Raw genomic sequence first — 16,506 nt, 5'->3', positions numbered from 1 at the left:
ATTGGTTTAGTCTCTATGTCATTTAATTGTTTCTGATCTTGGTTATTTCCTTCCTGTTATTTGTTCTGGACCTTGTTTGTTATTCCTCCAGTTCTTGTAGATGCAGGGTTAGGTGGTTTATTTGAAATATTTCTATCTTTTTTTAGGTATTCCTGTATCACTATGAACTTCCCTTTCAGGACTTCCTTTGCTACACCCCATAACTTTCAGACCGTTGTCAGTTCATTTTCATTTGTTTTAGAAATTTTTCATGTCTTCATTGATTTCATTCTTAACCCACTCATTGTATAGTAGCATGCAATTCAATCTGCATAAATGTGTGTCTTTGACATTTCCCTTGAGGTTGGTATCTAGAATCTGTCCCTTTTGGTCGAAGAAAATGTTTGATATGATTTCAATTTTCTTGAATTTTTTAATAATTTTTTAAAAATATTTTATTTATTTATTTTTAGAGAGGGAATGGAGAGAGAAAGATAGATAGATAGATAGATAGATAGATAGATAGATAGATAGATAGATATCAATGTACGGTTGTTGGGGGCCATGGCCTGCAACCTAGGCATGTGCCCTGACTGGGAATGGAACCTGTGATGCCTGGTTTTCAGCCTGCACTCAGTCCACTGAGCTATGCAAGCCAGGGCTAATTTTCTTGAATTGTTGAGGCTTGTTTTGTGTCCTATCACATGGTCTATCTTTGAAAATGTTTATATATATATATATATATATATATATATATATCCAAGATCAGAAATAATTAAATGGCATAGAAACTAAAAGAACAATTCTAAGGACCAGTCAATCCAGGAACTTGTTCTTTGAAAAGATAAACAAAGTCAGCAAGCATTTAAGCAGAGTCATATATATATGATATCATGGAACTGAAGGATGCACTGGATCAAATGGACTTAGATAAATGCATCATTCAGCTCCACAATATCCTTGTTGATATTTTGTTCGGAAGATTCATATATTTTTGACAGTGGTATGTTAAAATCCCTTACTGTGATTGTGTTGCTGTCTACATCTTTCTTGAAGTCCTCCAAGAATTTAGTTATGTATTTGGGTGCTTCCATGTTGGGTTCATATGTGTTTATAATATTTTTATCTTCTTGATAGATTCTTGAGTATTATGAAGTGTCCTTTTTTATGGTCTTTGTTTGGAAGTCTATTTTGTTAGACTTAAGTATTTCTATCCTGGCTTTTTCTTCTTGTGTGTTTGCTTGGAATAATTTTTCCAACTCTTCACTATCGGTCTGTGTACATCTTTTGTTCTTATGTGGATTTATTGTAGACAGCATATGTGGGGGTCATGTTTTCTTATCCATTCAACTACCCTATGTCTTTGGATTGAAGCATTTAATCCATTTGCATTAAGGTTATTATTGATAGGTGCTTACTCATTGCTATTTTACTCTCTGTATATGTATTCCTCTGTCTCTCACTGGTTTTCTTCCTGTTTTTAAAGCAGTGCCTTTAGCATATATTGCAATGTTAGTTTGGTGCAGGTATATTCTTTTAGCCTTCTTTTGTCCTGGAAGCTCCTTATTTCACCTTCCATTTTAATTGAGAAACGTGCTGGATAGAGTAGTCTTGGTTACAGGCCTTTGCTTTTCATTGATTGAAATATTTCTTGCGACTTCCTTCTGGCTTTTAATGTTTCTGTTAAGAAGTAAACTGCTAGTTTTATCAGGCCTCCCTTCTATGTTGCCCCATCTTCCTCACTTATTGCCTTCAAAATTCTTTTTGTCTTTGAATTTTGCCATTTTAATTATGATGTGCCTTGCAGTGGGCCTCTTTGGTTTCCTCTTGATTGAGACCTTACCTGCTATCTGGACTTGTGTGGCTTTTTCTCTCATCAAATTAAGGAAGTTCTCTGTCATTACTTCTTAAAACACATTTTTATTCCTTGCTACTCTTCTCCTTCTGATATCTCTATTATATAGATATAATTCCATTTCATTTTGTTCCGTATTTCCCTTAACCTATTTTCATTCCTTTTTAGTCTTTTTATTTTTCTTGTTCTTTTGGGGAGCTTTTTTTTTTTTTTTTTCTATCTTGTCTTCTAACTCACTGATTCTATCTTCTGCTTCATCTAGTCTGCTTTTTATTCCTTCTACTCTGTTCTTCAATTCAGAAATTGTATTCTTCATTTCCTCTTGGCCCTTGTTGATTGTTTGTACATCTTTTTTTATGCTGATATAGTTTGCAGTAAGTTCATACTTCCCCTGTGGTTTGTGGTAATTCACACTGAACTTACTGAGTTTCCTTATAACTATTGTTTTGAACTCAGTATCTGATTGTTAACTTGCCTCTATTTAATTAAACATTCTTTCTGAGGATTCCTCTTTACCTTTCTATTGGGGGGTTGTTTCTTTGGCTTTCCAATATTTGTGAGGCTCTTCCTGTTTACTTCTGTTTTTTGAATAGATCTGTTTTGACTTCCTGACTTTGTGATGTGTACTTCAATGGTAGAAGGCCTGTGATATTCAGTGTTGTAGTTTCCTTGATCACCTGAACTTGATGGTCTTGTTGTGCCATTTATGCATTTTATGCTGTTTTTCTGGATGTAATTGGATTTTTATCTGTATTTATAATTTGTTAAATTATTTCCCAAATTTAAACACTTTAAAATTATAGCCATGCTGATTATTCCACTTCAATTAGAAAATTATTATTTTTTATTTTTAAATTAATTTTATTGTTGTTCAAGTACAGTTGTCTGCATTTCTCTCCCCACCACTCATTCCCCACCCCAGGCATCCTCACCTCCCTCCCCTGATTCCACCTCCCTTTCGTTTTGTCCATGTGTCCTTTATGTTTGTTCCTGAAAACCCTTCCCCCTCCCCCATTATCCCTTTCCACCTCACCTCTGGTTACTGTCAGATTGTTCTTAATTTCAATTTTCATTGTTTTGGGGTCTTTGTTTGGTGGGTCCTTTCCTCCAGCTGGTTAACTAAGGGTCACTGTGCTCACCATGTCTTGTGTGTTGTTGTGCAGGTGCAGAGAGGGCATATCACAGCTGATTCTTCTGTCTGTCTGAAATTATATATGGATTATATGTCCCTATTGCTCAGTTGTTTGTTCTGGGTGGTTTCTCCACAACTGAGTTTTAATTTCAGCTTGGCCTTTGGAGATATTTAGTGTGACTTCCCTTCACTTCTCTGCCATCTTGTCCTCCTCATCTAGATGTTATTTTTAAAAACTGAATGGCTATCTCTCAAATGAATTTGTATGGTTTTCTATGTACATTATCAAATCATCTGCAAAAAAACACAGTTTTATTCCCTCCTTTCCCATCTGGATATATTTTACTTCTTTTTGTTGTTTAATCACTGTGGCTAGAATTTTCAATAGTATATTGATTGAAAGTGCTGAAAGTGGACTCTTTTGTCTTGTTCCTAATCTTAGTGGGAAAGCTTTTAGTGGTTGTCTGTTGAATATAATGTTGGCTCTAGGTTTCTCATATATGGCTTTATTTTGTTGAAGTGTGCTCCTTCTACCACCATGTTGCTGAATGTTTTTATGCCTAATGGTTGATATACTTTATCAGGTACCTTTCCTGCATATATTGATATGATCATATGATTTTTGTGTTTCACTTTGTGTGATGTATTATGTTTATTGATTTTCAAATGTTGTACCATAATTGCAGCTCTGAGAAGATTTCTATTTCATCATGGTGTCACATCCTTTTTTTAAAGGTCTTATTCAGTTACCTTTATTTTTAAATTATTTTTATTCATTATTCATTATGGTTTTCCCAGTTTATTCCCCTTTTATGCCCCCTCTGTCCTGCCCCCAAAACCCTATAGCATTGCCTTCTTTATTCATGCGATATAAGTTCCCTGTGTTCTCTGTTTCTTCTACTATTTTTATCTCTCCCCATCTATTTTATGCCCAACTAATTATGCTTATTCTTCCCTGTATCTTTTCCCCCCATTCCTCCCTTCCCACCCCCCACTGAAATCCATTCATGTGAGGTCCATTTCTCTGATTCTGTTCCTATTCTAGTTGTTGGCTTAGTTTTTCTTTTCATTGTTTGTGTCATTACTTTTAGGTTCATTTGATGATAGTTGTGAGTTTGTTGTATTTTTACTGTTCATACACTATTCATATTTTTATCTACTTTTCCTTAGATAAGTCTCTTTAACATTTCATATAATAAGGGCTTTGTGATGATGAACTCCTTTCACTTGACCTTATCTGGGGAGTACTTTCTCTGCCCTTGCATTCTAAATGATAGGTTTTCTGGATAGAGTAATCTTGGATGTAGGTCCTTGCCTTTCATAACTTCAAATACTTCTTTCCAGCCCCTTCCTGCCTGCAAGGTTTCTTTTGAGAAAATAGCTGATAACTTTATGGATGCTCTTTTGTAGGTAACTCTCTCCTTTCCTACTGCTTATTTTACCTTTAGAGAGAGGGGAAGGGAGGGAGAAAGACAGGGAGAGAAACATCATTGTGTGGTTGCTTCTCATGCATGCCCCACTGGGGAATCAACCTGAAATCCAGTTACTTTTCCTTGCTGGGAATAGAACCAGTGATCCTTTGATTCACAGGCCAGAACTCAATCCACTCAGCCACACCAGCTAGGGTGCTGTATGATCTTTTTAATATATTGCCAGATGTGGCTTGCCAATATTTTGCTGAGGATTTCCATATATGTTCTTCAGTGATATTAGCCTATACTTGTTGTTGTTGTTCTATCTTTATCTTGTTTGGGGATAACGATGATGTTGGCCTCATAAAAAGAATTTTGGAGTGTTTCTACTTCTTGGAATTTTTGGAATAGTTTGAGAAGGATAGGGATTAGCTCTTCTTTAAGTGCTTTGTAAAATTCTCCTAGGGAACATCCAATCGAGTGTTTTTGTGTGCCAGGGGTTTTCTGATTACTGCTTTTATGTCACTAGCTGTTATCAGTCTGTTCAGGCTTTCTTATTCTTCTTGATTCATTTTTGGAAGAGTATATGTTCCTAGAAATTTGCCCATTTTACCAAGGCTTTCAAATTTCTTTGCATGTTGTCAATAATTGCATTTTCATAGCAATTTCTTATAATCTTTTGTATTTCTTTGGTGTCATGTGTAATTTCTCTTCTTTCATATCTGGTTTTAATTATTTGGGTCTTCTCTCTTTTTTCCTGATTAATCTGTTTAAAAGCTTGCCAATTTTGTGTATATTTTCAAGGATCTAGCTCCTGGATTTATTGATACTTTGAATTGTGCTATTAATCTCTGTGTCATTTAATTCTGTTCTGATTGTGATTTGCTCCTTCCTTATACTCACTGTTGGCTTTGTTTATTTTTGTTTCTCCAAATCTTGTAGAGGTAGGGTTAGGTTGTTTATTTGAAATGTTTCTATTTTTTAGGTAGACCTGTATTGCTATGAACTTCCCTCTCAAGACTACACTCACTGTGTCCCATACGATTTGGGCTGCCGTGTAAGAATGGGAAAGTATTATGCTAAATGAAATAGGCCAGGCAGTGAAAGACAAATACAGTAAGATTTCCCCTGCAAGTGGAGCTTAATGAACAAAACAGACAAAGGAGGAAAGTAGAATCAGAAACACGGAAATAAAACAAAATGAGAGAAATCAAAGGGCAGAGGCAGGATATGGGAGGAAAAGAAGGGGAAATATGAAGCCAAGGAAAACATTTAAGTGACTCATAGACATGTACAATGTGGTGGGGATTGACTGTGGAAGTGTTGCTGGGGGGTGGGTGGGACAGGGGAGACTAATGCTGGGAAAATGGGATAAATTTAATAGTACAACAATAAAAATATTGATTGTATTATTTTGACACATTATTTTACTTTTGCAAACCTTGTTATGGTTGTTTATTACTCTATGAATAAATTATTATTTTCATAGATTCAAAATAATGAAAATAAAAAGAGAGCTCATTGTATGGGAGAACATGCTTGCCAATGAAATTTTAAAATCAAACTTCATTTTCTGATGGGGACCTCTAGTTCATTAAGATAACCACTTTCTCATTATCACCATTCTATTTTCTTCAACTTCATCTTTTTGCTCAAAGTTTCCTTTCACAAACTCCAGGCTAATGACTGTTACTTCATGCGTTATTGAAAAAAGAGACACCTCATCTTTCCACTACTGTTTCCAAATCACTTTATCAATTGTTTCCTCTTTCTCCTCTATCATCAGTTTCTCTCCTTTTACTGCATCATCTCATCAGCATACAAACATGCTCTGGTATTTGTTGTCTTTAAACAAACAGTAAAAACAATTTTGATCATATATCCCCTTCCAGCTACTGCCCTATTTCATTTAGAAAAAAAAAAAATTATCCCCGTGTGAGAATACATTTATTGATTTTTTTAAGAGAGAAAAGGAGGAAGGGAAATAGAGAGATGTGTGTGTGAGAGAGAAAGAGCGACTTCAATGTGAGAGAAAAACACTGACTTTTTCCCTCCCTTGTGCACCCATCCTTGAGGTTGAACCTGCACCTTAGGTAGATGCCCTGATCAGGGATCAAAATCCACAACCTTTTGCTGTGGAGAACAATGCTTCAACCAACTGAGCCACCTGACCAGGGCTACTAATGCCCCAATTCTAGACCCTACTTCATGTCAAAATTTCTTGAAAGAATAGTGTAATCTCTGGGACACCACTTCCTAACCTCACATTTATTCTTCAACTCATTATGAACTGAGTTTTGTGAAAATATGTACTCTTGTCAAGGTCATGAATATTGATCCATGACACCAATGTGACATTAATATTCTTATCATTAAATTGAGCGAATACAGCATATATATATATGGATACCCAGTACCTCCACTCAGATGTTTACAGGGTATCTCTGTCTTAATGTACAAAATGGAACTCCAGCTCCTATCCCCAAACCTCTTATTTACCTAGGTTTTAATCCTTAAATCTTACCCCATGATCGAATTTATCAGAAAATTACATATGAACTTCCAGCCAAGATGGAGGCATAGGGAGACACACTGTACACAACCAAAAGAAAGTCAAGAAATTAAAAGGCAAAAAGCAAAAAGCAACCCAAACTGGCAGAAAATTAAACTGTATGGATGTCTGAAAACCAAGGAGTTGGAGAAGAAATATTCATCCAGACCGGTAAGAGGGGTGGAGATGGGCAGCCCGTAAAGGGCTACTCTTGGAAAGGCAGTGACTGGAGGAGCTGATGAGGTGGTGGATTGTGGACTGGGGAGTCCCAGATTTGCATTCTGATAAACCAGGAGGAACAACTGGGGAGTGAGACAAACAGTGAAACGCAGGGTCCCAGTGCAGGGAAATAAAGCCTCAAACCTCTGATTGAAAACAACTGTGGGGGTTGAGGCAGCAGTGGTTGAAACTCCCAGCCTCACAGGAGAGCTCATTGGAGAGATCAACAGGGTCATAGAACATTCACAAGCCCGGACACCCAGGAATCAGCACCAGAAGGGCCCAATTTGATTGTGGGTAGTGGAGGAAGTGACTGAAAACTAGAAGAAAGCTGAGCAAGCATCATTGTTCCAAATATGACCCCTCCCCCACATACAGCTTCACAACCCAGTGATATTAGCTGCCCCACCCTGGTGAACATCTAAGGTTCTGACTGTTACGACATAAAGGGCGTGCTGAGACAAAAAAAAAAATGGTCCAAATGAAGGAGCATGTCAAAGCTCCAGGAAAAACACAACTAAGTGATGAGGAGATAGCCAACCTATCAGATGCACAGTTGAAAACACTGGTAATCAGGATGTTCATAGATATCATTGAATATGGTTGCAAATTAGATGAAAAAGTGAAGGCTATGTTAAGTGAAATAAAGGAAAATGTACAGGGAGCCAACAGTGATGAGAAGGAAACCTGGACTCAAATCAATGATTTGGATGAGGAGGAGAAAAGAAACATTCATCCAGAACAGAATGAAGAAACAAGAATTTGAAAAAAAATGAGGAGAGGCTTAGGAACCTCCAGGACTTCTTTAAATGTTCCAACATCTGAGTCATAGGAGCACCAGAAGGAGAAGAGAAAGAGCAAGAAATTGAAAACTTATTGGAACAAATAATGAAGGAGAATTTCCCCAATCTGGCAAAGGAAATAGACTTCCAGGAAGTCAAGGAAACTCAGAGTCCCAAAGAAGTAGGACCTAAGGAGGAACACACCAAGGCACATAATTACATAACTCAAGATTAAAGATAAGGAAAGAATCTAAAAGATGCAAAGAGAAAAGAAGACAGTTACTTACAAAGGAGTGCCCATAAGACTGTCAGCTGATTTCTGGGGGGGAAAAAAAAAACAACTAAAAAAAACTTGCAGGCAAGAAGCAGCTGGGAAGAAGTATTCCAAGACATGAAAGGCAAGGACGAACATCCAAGATTACTCTATCTAGCAAAGCTTTCATTTAGAATGGAAGGGAAGATAAAGTGCTTCCCAGATAAGGTCAAGTTAAAGGAGTTCATCATCACCAAGCCCTTATTATATGAAATGTTAAAGGGACTTATCTAAGAAAAAGAAGGCGAAAAAACATGAACAGTAAAATGACAACAAACTCAAAGTTATTAACAAGGGAACCTAAAACAAACAAACAAAAAAAACTAAGCAAAAAAGTAGAACAGGAACAGAATCACAGAAATGGAGATCACATGGAGGGTTATCAGCAAGGGAGTGGGAGGGGGAGAGATGGGGAATGGAGAATAAGTAGCATAAATCTTAGGTAGAAAATAGACAGGGGCGGGGTTAAGAATAGTATAGGAAAGGTAGAAGCCTAAGAATTTATATGTATGACCCATGGACATGAACTAAAGGGGGGAATGTGTGTGGGAGTGAGTGCTCAGGGTGGAGGGTAATAAAAGAGTGAAAATGGGACAACTGTAATAGCTTAATCTATAATTTAAATTAAAAAAGAAAATTACATATGAAAATATCTCCAACCTATACCTTTCTTTCTGTCCCAGTCACCTCTAGTACCATTTCCTTCCTGGTCTCCCTACTGACACATTCTCCACCAAGATGACAGAGTGATTTGAAAATCATTCACACTTTTCCCCCTCTTTATCTTTGGTGTGGAGCAGGGATTGCAAACTCACCTTGCTACCAGGGCCAGGAAGATAAATGACTGAAGAAAACCAGGTATATGATTTGTGTGTGTGTGTGTGTGTGTGTGTGTGTGTGCGTGTGTGTGTGTGTTAGAAAAAAAAAAACTACCAGAAATAAAGCTAACCCAAACTTTTTAAACTTTTACTAAATTATAAACTTTTTTTACTTTTACTAAAGTATAAACATATAGCACAATAACATGTATGATATTGTAGATTTTATTTTAAAATTAAATTGTAAAAAGAGACAAAACCAACAAGATTGAATTATCTAGCTTTTGTTTTCTTATCTTTTCTAGAATTGTCTACACGTTATCATCTCTACTATAAGAAAAACAGGGCAACACTGACGATAAATGGTGGTAAACATACCCTTGGACTCAGAGTCCATTCACCTCCTGAATGACATCTTAGTTGCTTCCAAGTTTTGGCCATTATGAATAAAGCTGCTATAAGCATCCATGTGCAGGTTTTTGTATGGACATAAGTTTCCAACTTATTTGAGTAAATACCCATGGAGTATGATTTCCAGATTGTATTGTAGGACTATGTTTAGTTTTGTAAGAAATTACCAAACTGTCTTCCAAAGTGGCTGTACCATTTGTGTTCTCACAAGCAAGAAAAGAGGCTCTTTGTCAATCCACATCCTCACCAGCATTTTGTTCTGTCAGTGTTTTGTATTTTAGACATTCAAATAGGTGTGTAGTAGTATCTTACTTCTTCATTTAAATTCCATAATGACATATGATCTGGAAGATGTTTTCATATGCTCATTTTCCCTTGTTTTTTGGTGACTTGTGTGTTGAGATATCTTGCTTATTTTTTACCTGAGCTGTTTATTTTTTCTTTTTTTCTCAGATCTTTTTTTATTGTTTTAATCATTGTTCAAGTACAGTTTTCTCCCTTTTACTCCCATTCCAACCCACCCACTCATCCCTCCCCACTTCCCTCCTATTACCACCCTCCCCTTAGTTTTTGTCCATGTGTCCTTTAAATTTGTTTCTGTAAACCCTTCCCATTCTCCCCTGAAATTCCCTCTTCTCTCCCCTCTGGTCACTCTCAGCCTGTCCTCTATTTCAGTTTCTCTGAGTATATTTTGCTTGTTTCTTTGTTTTGTTGATTAGGTTCCTGATAAAAGTGAGATCATATGGTATTTGTCTTTCACTGCCTGGCTTATTTCACTTAGCATAATGCTTTGTAGCTCCATCCATGCTGTTGAAAAGGGTAGGAGCTCCTTTTTTCTTTATGCTGCATAGAATTCCACTGTGTAAATGTACCATAGTTTTTTGATCCATTCATTTACTGATGGGCATCTAGCTTGCTTCCAGCACTTAGCTATTGTAAATTGTGCTGCTATGAATATCGGGGTGCAAAGGTTCTTTTGTATTGGTGTTTTAGTGTTCTTAGGAGTTTTTATTGTGTTGTGTGTGTGTGTGTGTGTGTGTGTGTGTGTGTGAGTTCAGCATTAGAGGCTTGGTATTTATTTATTTAATTTTAGTTTTTATTTTTATGTGTACTTTTATTATGCTATTGTAGTTATTCCATTTTTTCTCCCCTTCATTCCTGTCTGCTCTGCACCTCACCTCCTGCCAGCATTCTTCCACTTTTCTCATGTCCATGCATCAAATATATAAGTTCTCTGGCTTTTCCATTTCCTATACTATTCTTAACTCCACCCTGTATATTTTGCACCTACCTATTCTGCTTCTTATTCTCCATATCTTTTACCTCATTCTCTCCTCTTCCCCTCCTCACTGATAATCCTTCATGTGATCTCCATTTCTGTGATTCTGTTCCTGTTCTAGTTATATCCTTAGTTTGTTTTTGTTTTTAAACATCTTTAGGTTTTTTTCATTAATAGCTGTGATTTTTTTTGTCATTTCACAGGTTATAGTTTTTGCCTTCTTTATCTTAGGTAAGACCCTTTAACATTTCACATAATAAGGGCTTGGTGATGATGAACTCCTTTAGCTTTACTTTGTCTGGGAAACACTTTATCTGCCCTTCGATTCTAAATGACAGCTTTGCTGGATAGAGTAATCTTGGATGTAGGTAGGTCCTTTCCTTTCATGACTGAATATTTCTTTCTAGCTCCTTCTTGCCTGTAAGATTTCTTTTGAGAAATCAACTGATAGTCTTATGGGCACTCTTTTGTAAGTAACTTTCTTCTTTTGCTGCTTTGAAGATTCTCTCCTTATTTTTAATCTTGTGTAATGTAATTATGATGTGACTTGGTGTGTGGTTTCTTGGGTCCCACTTCCTTGTGACTCTCAGGGCTTCCTGGAAGTCACTTTCCTTTGCCAGATTGGTGAACTTCTCCTTCCTTATTTTGTCAAGTAACCTTTCAATATCTTGCTCTTCCTCTTCTTATTCTGGCACCTCTATGATTTGGATTTTGGAAGCATTTAAATTTGTTCTGGAAGTTTCTAAACCTCTTATCATAATCTTGGATTCTTGTTTCTTTATTCTGTTCTGGTTGAATGTTTATTTCTTCCTAAATCTCCAGATTGTTGATTTGAGTCCCAGTTTCCTTCCCTCTACTCTTGGTTCCCTACATATTTTTTCTGTATTTCATTTTGCATAGCCTTTATTTTTTCCTCTATTTTGCAACCATACTCTAACATTTTTGTACCATTCTGATTACCAGTGTTTTGAACTCTGCATCTGATAGGTTGGCTATATCTTCATCACTTACTTCTATTTTTGGAACTTTGATTGGTTCTTTTATTTGGTTCATATCTTTTGTCTCCATGCACTTGTTACATTGTGAGCATTGGGGCCTTAGGTATTTGCCAGGGCTGTGCTACCCCATTGCTGTTATGTGGGGGAACAGTCTGAAAGGTAATGCTGCTTGCTTGGCTCTTGGCCAGGATTCAGTCACATCCTCCTGCTACCCACAAGCCAATTTGGTCCTTCTGATGCTAATTCACTGGTGAGTGGGTATGTGTACATGCTAGGACCCCATGTGTCTCCCCAGTGAACTCTCTTGTGAGGCTGGAAGTTTCTCTTTCTGGTGCAACCCACACAAGATTTTATAGCCAGAGTTTTGAGGCTTTATTTTTCCACTCTGGAACCCTGAGTGGTGTGGTCTGTCTCACTCCCCAGCTTTTCCTCCTTGTTTATCTGCTTGCAAATGTGGGAACACCTTGTCTACCAGCTGCTGCCTCTCCCACCCACTCTTCCAGCCACTGTCTTGTTGAGTATCTTCTCAGCCCCAGCTTCCTGTCCCTACCTCTCTTAACAGTCTGAATGAATGGTTCTTCTTTAACTCCTTGCTTGTTGGACCTCTAATCAGTTGGATTTTCTGGCAATTCTGGTTGGTTTTTGTTTTTAAATTTATTGTTTCCCTTCTTTTGGCTAGGTAAGGAGGAAAAGTGTATCTACCTACACCTCCATCTTTGTGGAAAAATCTCATTCAGCTTCTTCTTTTTTTTAATTTTTGTTTTTAAATTTTATTTTAATTGTTGTTGAAGTACAATTTTTTATCTTTTACTCCCATCCCAGCCCACCCACCTAGTCTTTTCCACTTCCTTTCCATTTCCACCCACCCCTAGTTTTTTATCCATGTGTCCTTTATACTTGTTCCTGTAAACCCTTACCCTTTCCCCCTGAAATTCCCCTTATTCTTAAAGTAATCCCTTTAGCAAGTCTTGCAATTCTGGTTTGGTGGAGGTGTAGTCTTTTAGAATTCTTTTGTCTTGGAAACACTTTTTTTTTTTTTTTTTTGCCTTCCATTGTAATTGAGAGCCTTTCTGGGAAGAGTAGTCTTGGTTGCAGGCCATTGCTTTTCTTTACTTGGAATATTTCTTGCCATTCCCCTCTGTGTTGTAGTATTTCTGTTTAGAAATTACCTGGTAACTTTACCTGAGCTCCATTGTATGTTATTCTCTGTTTCTCCTTTGCTGCTTTTCAGATTATCTCTTTGTCTTCAACATTTGGCATTTTAATTAGGATGTGTCTTGGCATAGGCCTCTTTTGGTTCATCATGATTGGGACCCTTTGTGCTTCCTGAACTTGCATGACTTTTCCCCTCTCCCAGGTTCCATAGTTTTCTGTCATTAGTTTTTTCAAACACATTTTCTATCCCTCACTTTTTTTCTTCTCCCACTGGTATTCCTATGATTCAAATGTTGTTGCATTTCATGTTGTCTTGAAGTTCCCATAAGCTATCCTCATACTTTTTGAGTCATGTTTTATGCTGATGCTTTACCTATATATTTCTTTCTACCTTGCCTTCCAGCTCACTAATTTGGTCCTCTGCTTCATCCAGTCTGCTTGTAATTCCTTCTAGTGTATTTTTTTTTGTTTTAGTTACTGTATTCTTCATTTCTTCCTGGTTCTTGTTCATAGTTTCCATTTTCTTTTTCATGCTGTTTTAATTTCCACTCAATTTCTTGTCATTGTCACTGAGTTCCTTAAGCATTTTTATAACTTTTTTTTTTTTTTAATTCTACGTCTGATAGATTGCTTGCTTCAATTTTATTTAGTTGTCTTACTGGAGATTCTTCCATCTTTTTCAATTGGAAGTTCTTTCTTTGTCTCCTCATTTTAGGCAACTCTTTTTCTTTGTTTCTGTATCTTAGGGTACTCTGCTTTGCCTGCCTATCTTCCAGCGGTGGAATTTTGTGGCACGAGTTCTTTGTGACTCAGGGTGCAGTCTCTTTGATCTCTTTGTCTGGATGCTCTAAGGTTACCTTTTCTTTTTGAGGGGGTTCTCTCTTTTGTTGAACTTGGGCATTGCTCATTGGTGGCTTTTTTTGTTGGTGGGTTCTCCCCTCCAACAGACTTACTGGTAGTTTCAATACCCCTCTTGCATTGTATATTGTTGTACAGGTGTTGGTTCATAAAGCAGTATTACCAAATACCCAAACGGAAGCCATCAAAAAGAACCCCCATACTACATCAGCAATCTCAACTGCAAGCAATCAAGGATTAATAAAAGTGAAGAGATATTATAGATATTATAAGCTATGACAGGGAATATAAGATGGATAAAAGAGGTGAAAATGTTATTGAGTGGGAAGAAGTAGGAGCAATGATAAGTGTAAATGTAGAACTAAGGCAAGGATGGAGGGAGAAATTTAAAACATAAGTAAAACATGAAAGGGTATTAGGAACAATGAGGTAAGAAAAGGGAAGAGTATACTCTGAGGTTTGAAGAAAATTGACCAATGGGATCAGAATTGTAGAGAAAATAAAACAGGGTTAATAGCAATGGCATCTTACTATAGTTTAATAAAAGTGGAACAAGAATGAGAATATTGGGAGGAACTAAGATGGCACTGGAATAGGAAGAAGCAGATTCGGCTTCCCTCTTCTAAGGGGAGAAAATCGCGACCAGTCTATGGAGTACAGAAGCAAGCAGCCAACATACTTCAGCATATGTGAAAATAGGGGACCAAGGGTTGTGGCGGAACCAAAAAACCGGACCCTAAGAAAAGTGCTGCAATAAGGTAAGGTCCCAGGGACCACCATGTGGTCCAGGGGCTACAGCCCCAGGCCCAGTGTCTGCTGCTGGGTTTTCCACAAAGCCCTTGGGAGGTAGCCCAGACAATTGCTCCCTCCCTTGCCAAACAAGGTCTGAGTGGCACTGGGAGGAATCCAGGTGCTACCAAACACACAAGGCCTGTGAGCACCTTTGGAGGCTCTGGACACTGGAGAGGCTGGGTCGCGCAGCGGGCCCTGATCCCCACAGTCACTGATCTGGCTGGAAAGTTTGGCTACAGGAGAAGCCAAGCCACTGTGTGGAATGGCAGGCTTAAACAGGAGAAATTTCTCAAGAGGAAGGAGTGAATAGACAGACACTGTTTGGGGAATTCTCCTAAAGTGATCAATCACTCTAGCCTCCTTGCCACCCAGCCAAGGGCATGCTTGCAGGGAGAGCATCCCCACACCCCAGTCCACAGCAGTAACTCTGGGGAAAGACCTGATTCCCACTCCCAGGGCACAAGGCTGAGGAGCCATGTTAGCTTCCCAGACAGCACGGTAGCCAGTGCGAGCTCCGCTGACCAAGGAAGAAAAGCCATACCATTCACCCTTCAGCCAGCTACAGCCAGCAAGAGCAGAAACACCGGTTTGGCCACTTTGAAACCAAGAAACTTTTTAATTTGATTCTATTTTTAAAAAAAATCTTAATTTTTTAATTTTTATTGTCTTTCTTCCCTTTTGATTTCTTTTTCCTCTTGTTCCTTATTTCTTGTTTTACTCCTTCCTCCTTCCTTTCCTCCAATTTTATATTTTCTTCCTTCCTTCGTCTGCCTTTTCTATTTTTACTTTTTAACTTTTTTCTAAATACCTACAAGTGAGATAAAATCCTGGATCTGTGAAAAGACCAAAGTTGAACCCAAAGAAAGGACATCACAACAGATGGGACAGTGAGACAAATTTCACTCTGCTATTACAGAGAACCTGCAAGTTATTGCATATTTGTATTATTACTATTTTTCCAGTGTTCCTACATCTTTTTTAAATAGTATTTTTGTATCACTCTTCTTTTTGTATAGTCTGCTTTGATAGGCTGGATATATTGTATGACTTGACAGCTTTCCCCTGATATCTCTTTCCATAGTGTATTACTAATCTACTGTCCTTTAACTCACCTGTGTCCCATTAGGACACTACTCGAGGTTCTGTACTCCCTATTCTTCTTACCTAGATCTCATAGATTCTGTCATATGATTGTTGTCCTAAGATTATTTAAATAATTGCTGTTCCATGCAATTGTAATTATTTCACAACACCCCTCCCAGATCTTAGCCCATTTCAAAGTTTTCTGAACTCTATTGCTGTAGTGGTTAACTCTATTCTCTCACACACTACACCTATTTACTATCCTTTACTCTCACCTTACCCCAGAATCTGACGGCCCACAACCTCCCTGCTTTATAAATCCAACACACAATCCTTCCTTCCCCAACAAGAGTCTTATCTTCTTTCCATCCTTTCTAAAAATCAGCTAGCTGGGTGGAAGATCATGGTTAACACTATACATAGTCAGAGGATCTCCTATCTCTTCTCTACTTGCTACTACTGTAAATAGCATAGAATACTCTCTTGCTGTCTTAAACCATTTTGCCTTCCCCATGCAACTGATGACAAAAAAGAATAGGTGGAGGCGATGAACACCAGGATACCCACTGGAAGAGGAAACCCAACAACAAAAGAACCACTAACAGATAACAACAGAAGAAGGTGAAGGAGGGAGTGGAAACCACACAAACCTCAATCCAGTACCTATCTGGAAATACAACTAAACAGTAGAAAGAGTACCCAATACAAACAACTGAACAAGAGCAAGAGAGAATTCCTTAAACCTTATACACACAGAAGAACCAGCTTCAACACAACCGGCCCTCACCAGAACAATAAAATATAGAAGGTGGTGGACAGAGTGACCCACATTTAACCAGCTGGCAGGAAGGAACCATCAAAGAAAGACC

The sequence above is a fragment of the Phyllostomus discolor genome, chromosome X, assembly GCF_004126475.2.
Source record: "Phyllostomus discolor isolate MPI-MPIP mPhyDis1 chromosome X, mPhyDis1.pri.v3, whole genome shotgun sequence".
Taxonomy (NCBI): domain Eukaryota; kingdom Metazoa; phylum Chordata; class Mammalia; order Chiroptera; family Phyllostomidae; genus Phyllostomus; species Phyllostomus discolor.
The sequence above is the reverse complement of the archived record's forward strand: the minus strand, read 5'-3'. Positions refer to the sequence as shown.